Source organism: Mus caroli, chromosome X (assembly GCF_900094665.2).
Source record: "Mus caroli chromosome X, CAROLI_EIJ_v1.1, whole genome shotgun sequence".
Classification (NCBI taxonomy): domain Eukaryota; kingdom Metazoa; phylum Chordata; class Mammalia; order Rodentia; family Muridae; genus Mus; species Mus caroli.
Window position 1 is genome coordinate 3878450 of NC_034589.1, and position 9513 is coordinate 3887962.

Below are 9513 nucleotides of genomic sequence, written 5' to 3' on the forward strand. Positions count from 1 at the left end.
GGCAGGTTCCAGCAGTGGGTGTGGCAGGACGAATGAGCCGGTAGCTCCACCCTTGAGCAGGCAGGTTCCAGGCTGGGGGGAAGGGAGGCCACAATATAGAGGTTTTCTCTCAGTGAATTAATAGACCAATAGATATGACTTACAATCCTAAGATAAAGTTTAAAGCTGTCTATGTTGTAGGAAAAGTGAAAGTAAAGATCACAGACATTTCTAGAGAGAAGAAAGAAGGTGATTTCATATAGCCTTTATAGGTACAGCTCAAAAATGGATAGGGCAAGTCTGAGTTTTTGTTGCTGTCATAAAACATTGATCATTAGCAAGTTGAAGACAAAAGGGTTTATTTGGTTTGTACAGCCCAAACACATCCATCATTGAGGATCAAGTAGGAGCAGAAGCAGGAACCATGGAGGAAAGTTCCTTACTGGCTTTCTCTCCATGCCTTTCCCAGCTTTTATTTGTATATAAGCCAGGTCATAGTCCTTAGGGGTAACATCACACACAGTGAACTGAACCCTCCTGCATCAATCATCTGTCAAGAAAATACTTGAGGCCAATCAGATGGAGGTAGTTCCTCAGTTGCAGTTCCCCTGTCCAAGTGATACAGTTTGTGTTGAGCTAACAAAACCCACCCAGTACAAGGATCCTATCCCATCTTTTACATTCAATTGATTATGAAACCCAGGAAGACATTCTTAACAAGGGTATTTTGATTTTCTTTCTTCCTCTCTATTAGTTTTCCCCTTGTTCTGGAATGCACCCCATCACCATTCTCCTGAATTATTAGGATAGTCTTTGTTCTCTACTCTAGTCCTGTGTTTATATTCCATGAAAACATCTTCCCCAAACAAGCCCTTATTGATGCCTTTATCTCATATGGAGCTTTTGGTTGTCCACCATATTGAAGATCTTTTATCCATAGTCAGGGTTTTTACCTAACTTGTTTTTGAAAGGTATCTATGCAGCTAAATAATTTAATTTGAGAACCTTCCTTTTGCTTCATGAGTAGGCAGCTAAGGATTATCAGTGGAGAATGGTTCTTGGAAGAAAAGGCAAAGCGTTTCAAGCAAGTCAATGTTCTGGGCACTGATGTCGTTCGACAGTCCATCTTAAGAAGAAGTCCAGGTAACTAATGGAATCACTTGTCTCCAAGAATGTAAGCTTGTATTTGGCTGGGTTAAGTCATTTCTCTGGGGAAATGAAGCAGGTAAACACAGTTGGATTCATTTCCCCTCAGCCCCTTAGGTCATTTCACAACTTGGTAGCTTGAAATCTAAATCTGAATATCACACAAATGAAGCCAGTAGAAAAGAAACTTTGTCCTGATTTCTACATATCTCACATGCTGGGATTTCATAGAAGCTATTCATCCTCATCATAACAAGTTAATTTTTCCAAGTGTGATTCTCATGTTTTGCTAAACAGTTAAGAAAGCAACCTAAAATTGATGTAATAAGTGCTTCCCATTTTAAAATAAATTCTTGATTTTTTTCACCAGGTTTAATTTCAGATTTTTGAGATGGTATTTTTTAATCCAATTATTGGCTCCTAACCAATCACTACCATTGTACTTTAAAGTTCCAGTCTCACAAATATGAGCATTAGGAAATGCCAAGGAGCATTTTTGGTTGTTATAATGATTTGATTGAGTTGATGGCATTTATTGGACAGTAACCAAGTATGATAAGATAATGGGCTTAAAATATGCAAGAAAGTTTCAGTCAATGAGGAATTATACTGACCCCAAATACCAAGAACAACCAGCTTGGGATTGATTTTCAGTGTACTCAAACAACAATCTAATTGGTTCATTATTGAAGTAATCTTTCTTGAGTATAGATTTCCCATGCATGATTTATGTAATAAAGGTAGAAGGGGTATCTTTTGGTGTGGGAAGCTTTCAACTGATCTCTGTGTCACTTTTGGGTGTGACTGCCACAAAGACAGGCTCCTACAGATGAGTAACATCAGGTCTGATGTTAGAAGAATCAGGTTGAATAAAAATTATCCAGTCATCTACAGCCTCTACCTATAGTAAACCCCAGAGACTTCTAGTGTATAGACTACACATCTAGGCATAAAATGCATGCACACATGCCTATCATTCTGTGAAGTCTGGCTCTCATGTACATGATGTCTGGTTGTGGTGTATTGTGGCATACTTCTGTTTACTACTACTGGGAGACTGAGGTACAAGGGTGATGTAATTAAATGCAAGCTGGGATACATAGTATGTTCCAGACCAGTCTTAGGAATATATTGAGAACTTGTCTCAAAACAGAAAAAAAATTCTGCCTACAAAAATAATGCCTGTAGTCTATGGATTTAGAAATCTCTTGAATGCAACATTTTATACCCTAAAAATATCTGAGGAGGCATAATGAATATGTTCCTTCATTGTAATCTCTCTTGGGAACCTTATCTTATCAAACTTTCCCCTGATGAGTTCTGATCTTAATTCTTAGTTATCTCAACAGTATTCAAAAAATTAGGACTAACTATGTATACAAAATAACTTGAGATTGAACTGCCATTACTGATTATTATAACGTTTTTGTCTTGCGGTAATCTAAAAAACTGAGTATAGAGGAGAAATCTGTTATCCTTTCTGATAATTTTGTATATAAATTTATTTTCTTTTTTTTTCATGAGGGTCTGAAGAAACACAAAACCAAGAGCAAGCACAACAATATGTAGACAAGTCAGATACTTCGTCTTCTGTCAGGCAGAAGACAACTCATGATGGCCCAAAGAAGAAGGGGTAAGCATCTCTAAAATAAAGGATCTTTACTGTTTTATGTCTGATGTCACTTCAGTAGCCCAGAGGAGGTGAGAGACTCAACTAGGGCAACATTCTATCCTAGGAAAATGCAATCTTTATTTTTAAATTTTGAGAGAAGAGAAGTATTGGAATTAGGTCATCTTTTAATGTCTGATAGAATTTTGCACTAAAACCATCTGACCTTGGGTGGTTTTTTTTTGTTTGTTTTTGTTTTGTTTTCTTGTTTTTGTTTGTTTGTTTGGTTGGTTGGTTGGTTGGTTGGGAGCCTTTTGATGACTGCTTCTATTTCCTTAGGGGTTATGGGACTGTTTAGATATTTTATCTGGTTCTGATGTAACTTTGTTACCTATTATCTGCCTAGAAAATCATCCATTTTATCTAGATTTTCCAGTTTTGTTGAGTATGGGCTTTTGTACTAGGATCTGATCATTTTTGAATTTCCTCAATTTCTGTTGTTAGATCTCCCTTTTCACTTCTGATTTTGTTAATTTGCATACTGTCTCTGTGACCTCTGGTTAGTCTGGCTAAGAGTTAATCTATCTTATTGATCTTCTGAAAGAACCAGCTTCTGGTTTTGTTGATTCTTTGTATAGTTCTTTTTTGTCTCTCCTTGGTTGATTTCAGCACTGAGTTTGATTTCCTGCTGTCTACTTCTCTTGGGTGTGTTTGCTTCTTTTTGTTCTAGAGTTTTCAGATGTGCTTGTTAAGTTACTAGTGAAGGATCTCTCCAATTTCTTTATGAAGATACTCAGTGCTATATATTTTCCTCTTACTACTGCTTTCATTGTATCCCATAAGTTTAGGTATGCTGTGCCTCCATTTTTGTTAGATTATAGAAAGTATTTAATTTCTTTCTGTATTTCTTCCCTGACCAAGTTATCATTGAGTAGAGAGTTATTCAGGTTCTATGAGTATGTGTGCTTTCTGTTGGTTTTGCTGTTATCAAAGACCAGCCTTAGTCCATGGTGATCTTATAGAATTCTTGGGATTATTTCAATCTTCTTATATCTGCTGAGGCTTGTTTTGTTTCCAGTTATATAGTCAATTTTGGCGAAAGCATGATGAGGTGCTGAGAAGAAGGTATATTCTTTTGTTTTAGGGAGATATGTTCGGTAGATAACTGTTAAACCCATTTGGTTCATAACTTGTTAGTTTCACTGTGTCTCTGTTTAGTTTCTATTTACATGATCTGTCCATTGGTGAGAGTGGGGTGTTGAAGCCTTCCAGTATTATTGTGTGAGGTGCAATGTGTGCTTTGAGCTTCACTAACATTTCTTTACAAATGTGGATGCCCTTGAATTTGGAACATAGATGTTCAGAAATGAGAGTTCATCTTGGTGGATTTTTCCTTTGGTGAGTATGAAGTGTCCTTCCCCATCTCTTTTGATAACTTTTGGTTGTAAGTCTATTTTATTGCATATTAGAATGGCTACTCCAGCTTGTTTCTTGGAACCATTTGCTTAGAATTTTTTTTCATCCTTTTAGTTTGAGGTAGTCTCTGTCTTTGTCACTGAGGTGTGTTTCCTGTATACAGCAAAATACGGGGTCCTGTTTATGTATCCAGTCTGTTAGCCTATGTCTTTTTATTGGGGGATTGAGTCCATTGATATTGAGATATATTAAAGACCAATGGTTATTGGTTCCTGTTGGTTTTGCTGTTACAGGTGGTATTATGTTTCTGTGGTTCTCTTCTTTTGTATTTGTTGTAAGATGATTAATTTCTTGGCTTTCCTTGGGTGCAGTTTCCCTACTTGCACTGGAGTTTTCCTTCAATTTTCCTCTGCAAGGCTGGATTAATGGAAAGATATTGTTTACATTTGATTTTGTCATGGAATATCTTGTTTTCCCCATCTATGGTGACTGAGGGTTTTGCCAGCTATAGTATCCTGGGCTGGCAATTGTGTTCTCTTAGAGTCAGCCTGACATCTGTCCACAATCTTCTAGCTTTTAGACTCTCTGTTGAGAAGTCTGGAATAATTCAGATAGGTCTGCCTTTATAAGTTATTGGCCTTTTCCATTACAACTTTTAATATTCTTTCTTTGTTCTGTGCATTTAGTGCTTTTATTATGTGACAGGAGGAAATTCTTTTCTGGCCCAATCTATTTGGAGTTCTGTAGGCCTCTCATATGTTTATAGCCATCTCTTTCTTTAGGACAGGGAAGTTTTCTTCTATGATTTTGTTGAAGATGTTTTCTGGCCCTTTGAATTGGGAATCTTCACTTTCTTCTATCCCTATTATTCTTAGGTTGGTCTTTTCACTGTATTCTGAATTTCTTGGATGTTTTGGGTTAGGAGATTTATGCATCTTCTATTTTTTTTGACTGTTGTGTCAATATGTTTTATAGTATCCCCTATGCCTGAGATTCTCTCTTCTATCTCTTGTTGGCAATGCTTACATCTATAACTCCTAATCTCTTTCCTAGGATTTTCCCATCTCCAGGGTTGCTTCCCTTTGTGATTTCTTTATTGTTTTTATTTCCATTTTTAGATCCTGGATATTTTTGTTCAATTACTTCACCTGTTTGATTGTGTTTTCCTGTATTTCTTTAAGGGATTTGTGTGTTTCTTCTTTAAGGTTTTCTACCCGTTTACCTGTGTTCTCCTGTATTTCTTTAAGGGAGTTAAGAGCCTCCTTATGGTCCTCTATCATCTTTGTGAGATGGGAGTTTAGATCAGAATCTTGCTTTACAGGTGTGTTGGGGTATCCAGGGCTTGTTGTGGTGGGAGAACTGGGTTCTGATGGTGCGAAGTGGCATTGGTTTCTGTTGCTTGTGTTCTTGTGCTTGCCTATAGCCATCTTGTTATCTCTGGTGTTAAATGGCCTTGCTGTCTATGACTAGAGCCTGTTCCTTTTGTAAGCCTGGTTATAATGGACTTCCTTGAATGAGGCTGTTCTTGGTATGGGAGGGGATTTGAAGCTCCTGATTTGTGTTGTAATATACCTCTTTAGAATCAAGCTGTCTCTGGAAGTGGGTTTAGGAGATGATTTGGAGCACTAGCTTTACCCCAGGCAGAGTTGCAGACTGGAAGGAAGATGTGTCTTCAGCAGGGTAGATAGACCCTGCCTCTGCTGGGCCCCATGAGGGTTCCAGTTAGGCCAGGTATTGATGCTAGGGGTTGCCTCATATGTGAGCCTGATAATGGCAGAGCTTATGGGAGTCAAGCTATCTCTGGATGTGGGCATGGGGGGAGCTAGAGCATCTGATCCACCTCTGGGTACAGTTGTGGACTGGACTGGAAGGATCTCTGGCATGGCAGATAGGTCCTGCATCCTCTGGGCCCTGTGTGGGTCCCACTTAGGCCAGGTATTGGGGTGGGGGATATCTCATCTTCGAGCCTGGTTATGATGGATCTCCTAGAAGTCAAGCTGTTTCTGGGCACAGGCATGTGTAGTGAAGAAATGCAATCTTAAATACTTTCAACCTCATATAAATAAATCCCCTGGATGACCTGAACATGCAAGAGTTCTTATTTTATTAGAATTATTTATACTGCTGCCAAGTGATACCCATTATTTTCAGGCATATCTCTGGTCAGAGTCAGCCATGGCTATAAACAGCATATGAGAGCCTTTGCTTTTAAATGCCAGCATCCCTCTCCTCTAACCTCCCTGCTGATATATTAAACAACTCCAATTAAAACATAGTTACTCAAACACTCTGTTCCTTATTTAATCTTACAAGGTTCCTTAAGGGAAAAAAGATCACAGTTGAGCACTTCAACTTAGTTCAGAAGGCGAATATTCCTGTTTAGTACTGTAACAAGCAATGGGGTATACGTTAGAGAACAAGATACAAGGAGGCACTGGGAACCAGCAGCTAGGTGCCACAAAAGAATCAGACCCCCCCCCGCCCCACCCCAAATGAAGACTGAATAGCAAGGGTTCTAAAATATGCCAAGCCTCATGTGGCATTGCATTGTTTTCTCAGCAGTTGTGGTAAATCTCCCACCCCAATAAGCCCATGCAAGGAAAATTCAACTTAGTTAGATATCTATAAACTGCATGTCTATATTTGGCAGATATGCCTCTAAACAACTTTATTCCCCAGCTATGAAATCCCAGCTACTTGCAGTTTCTCCAGGCCATGCTCTTCTGCTCCATCTTCCTTCTAAGTTTTCTCCCTCTGTCCTCCTCTGCCCACCATATCCTCCAGCTTCTCCTCCTCCTCTCCTCTTGAAAACCTGCCTCCTCATTTCTTGCATAGCGATTGGCTATTTGTTATCTTTATTAGTCAATCAGATAATTAAGGGAAATTCACCTACAGAAAACAACATGAAATGCTGACAATGGCTGAGATTGTAGCTAGCTCTAAAAGAAGTGTTTTTGTTTTTCAGTGTTCTGACGTATGAGCAGAGATTAAATAAAAGTATAAAATAACTCAAACTCTTGTGCATAGTCCATCATTCATTAATTAGTGGAGAATGTAAACAACGTTCTAGAATTTCTAGAATTTCTCAAATTCCCATCCTAAGCATTAACCCCCCATCCTATTGTATTCATTTATTCTTTGGGGTTCGCACAATGCCTTGTACACATGCATCTCTTGTCCCCATGCACTCTGCTTGCCCAAAATATATCCACTTAATGGTAATCTCCTTTAGTGCTTCCCAGAACCTTCCTTCCTTTGGTGTTAAGACATCTAACATAGTGCCCAACTCCTTAGAAATAATCAATGGATTGACTAAATAAGGATCTCAGAGCCTACTGATTCTATTAAGATCTATAGTTTTCAGAACTTGGTTCAGCTGTCACAGAATGAGGTCACACAAATAAGGAATTTTGGAGCTGGAAAACAATAACTGACAAAAATGATTTGCATAGATCCTGATTCATCCAAACCACCATATCACTGGGCTGAGTCCTGCTGTGTCTCAAAACTGGCAGCTGTGGTTCTGCCTTCAAAGGTTGTAATATCCAGTTAGAGAGAAAAGTTTAACTCCTAAAAAGTTGCTGTTTTAAAGGCTTATATGAAAATATAACATGGCAATACAAGCTATTGAGCTCTCTCTAAAAACAATGATGTGTTAAAAAGAGATGTTAATCAGTCACAGAGATGTCATAGGCAATAAATGTCACAAATTAAATAGATAGTACCTGTTTTTAGGATGCTATAAGAGACATCAAGACACACGCATCAGATTACAAGCAGCTTGACAAGGGGCTTGATGAATGAGTCAGGTTCAGGCTATCAAAAGGAAGAAGGGGTAATGGTGAGCAGAGGAGACACCTTAAAAGTGTAGAAGCAAGGGTATGTACAGGTGCTTCTCCAAGCAGCAAAGACTGATATTATAATAAGCATCATTTTTACCCCAAATATAGTTTTCCAGTAGAATGAAGGTTCTGACAATTTAACAGTGACATTTTGTCAGGGTCCTTTGAAGCAGAGACAACTTAGTAGATTCTATTAAGATTATGCCAGTACCTTTGGAATCCATTTAGTCACATAGAACACTGTTGAATGTAAAATAAATGAAACAGTTGCACCCAGAATCGTTTGGCTAAAGAATATAGCTGAGATTTTGTTGTTATTTTTAATATTTTTATTTGTTCTTTGAAAATTTCAAATCTGTATACAATGTACTTTGATTTTATCTACCTATACTACCTCCCACCAACTCCCTCTAGGGCTCGGCAACTCATCTCCTCCTCTACTTGATGTGCACTTTGTAAAATTATTGCTGTTATTAATAAACCCTGGAGTCCAATTAGTGCCAAGCATATTTAAATGTATTTAGAAACAGCCATATTTAGTGTGCTCAATATCCTGGATAAGGACTTGAACTCCATTACCCCAAAAGCTATTTTTGTTTAACTTCCAATTAACTCCATGCAGTAGTAATGCAATCAGATTTCTCTCAGCACAAGAGCTTTCATTGTGTAAACCTCATTAGCACAGGAGAGATGCCAAGGAATGTATGAAGATTCCATCAAAGAATGTACATAGAATTTACACATAGAATTTACACAGACTTGTGCACACACACATGCATACACACAGAGTGGGCAAATTCACACACACATGCATGTCTATGCAAATGCGCACATGAAAGAAGGAGAGAGAGAGAGAGAGAGAGAGAGAGAGAGAGAGAGAGAGAGAGAGAGAGAGAGTGCATTAGAGAGAACACAAATTTGGGCCAAAGGGGAAGGGATGGTGGATTGGTGACAAGTTGGGGGAGTGAATATAATCAAAATACATTGTATAAAAATGTCCAGGAACTAATAAATTGCAAAGATATGCTATTTACAGTTCAGCTCAGTGATACAGAGCATGCTTAATAAGAACAGAAAATGTACATAGCATACTCTTTCATTCCCCAGAGTTGTTTTGGGTACCATTAATGAAAAAGGTAGTCAATACTCTAACAGGGCTGTGCTCTAACTTGCAGCCTTTGTTCATCCCAGAAAATCATTTCCTTTCTGTGCAAGTTATATGTCATTCCCTAATTCAGAATTCTTGCAAAGAGTCCCAGCCCAGACCATGCTTCTCTCAGCTGGCTCTGATGAGTTTCCAAACTAGATAATCTTTTGCTTAGCAGGGACAGAGACCTGGCTTATCTACAAGTAGTATGGAGAACAAGTAGCTGGAGAACTAGAGGGACTCACATCCAACTCCTAAGAACCCACAGCCTTCCTCTTTTATTGAACAGTCACTTATTGATGAAAGAAATATAAATTTTAGCCGGGCGTGGTGGCGCACGCCTTTAATCCCAGCACTCGGGAGGCAGAGGCAGG

At 38.6% G+C, this 9513-nt stretch overlaps 1 protein-coding gene across 1 annotated transcript in view; it reads left to right on the top strand.

The window, feature by feature from the left end:
* Positions 1 to 1010: 1010 nt before the first annotated feature.
* Sytl5 (synaptotagmin like 5) overlaps positions 1011 to 9513 on the top strand; it is a 62080-nt gene continuing 53577 nt past the window's right edge. Inside the window, exons 1-2 of the mRNA XM_029472984.1 lie at positions 1011 to 1122; positions 2659 to 2758. The gene's annotated coding sequence lies outside the window, so the exon portion shown is untranslated. The remainder of the gene's footprint in view (positions 1123 to 2658; positions 2759 to 9513) is intronic.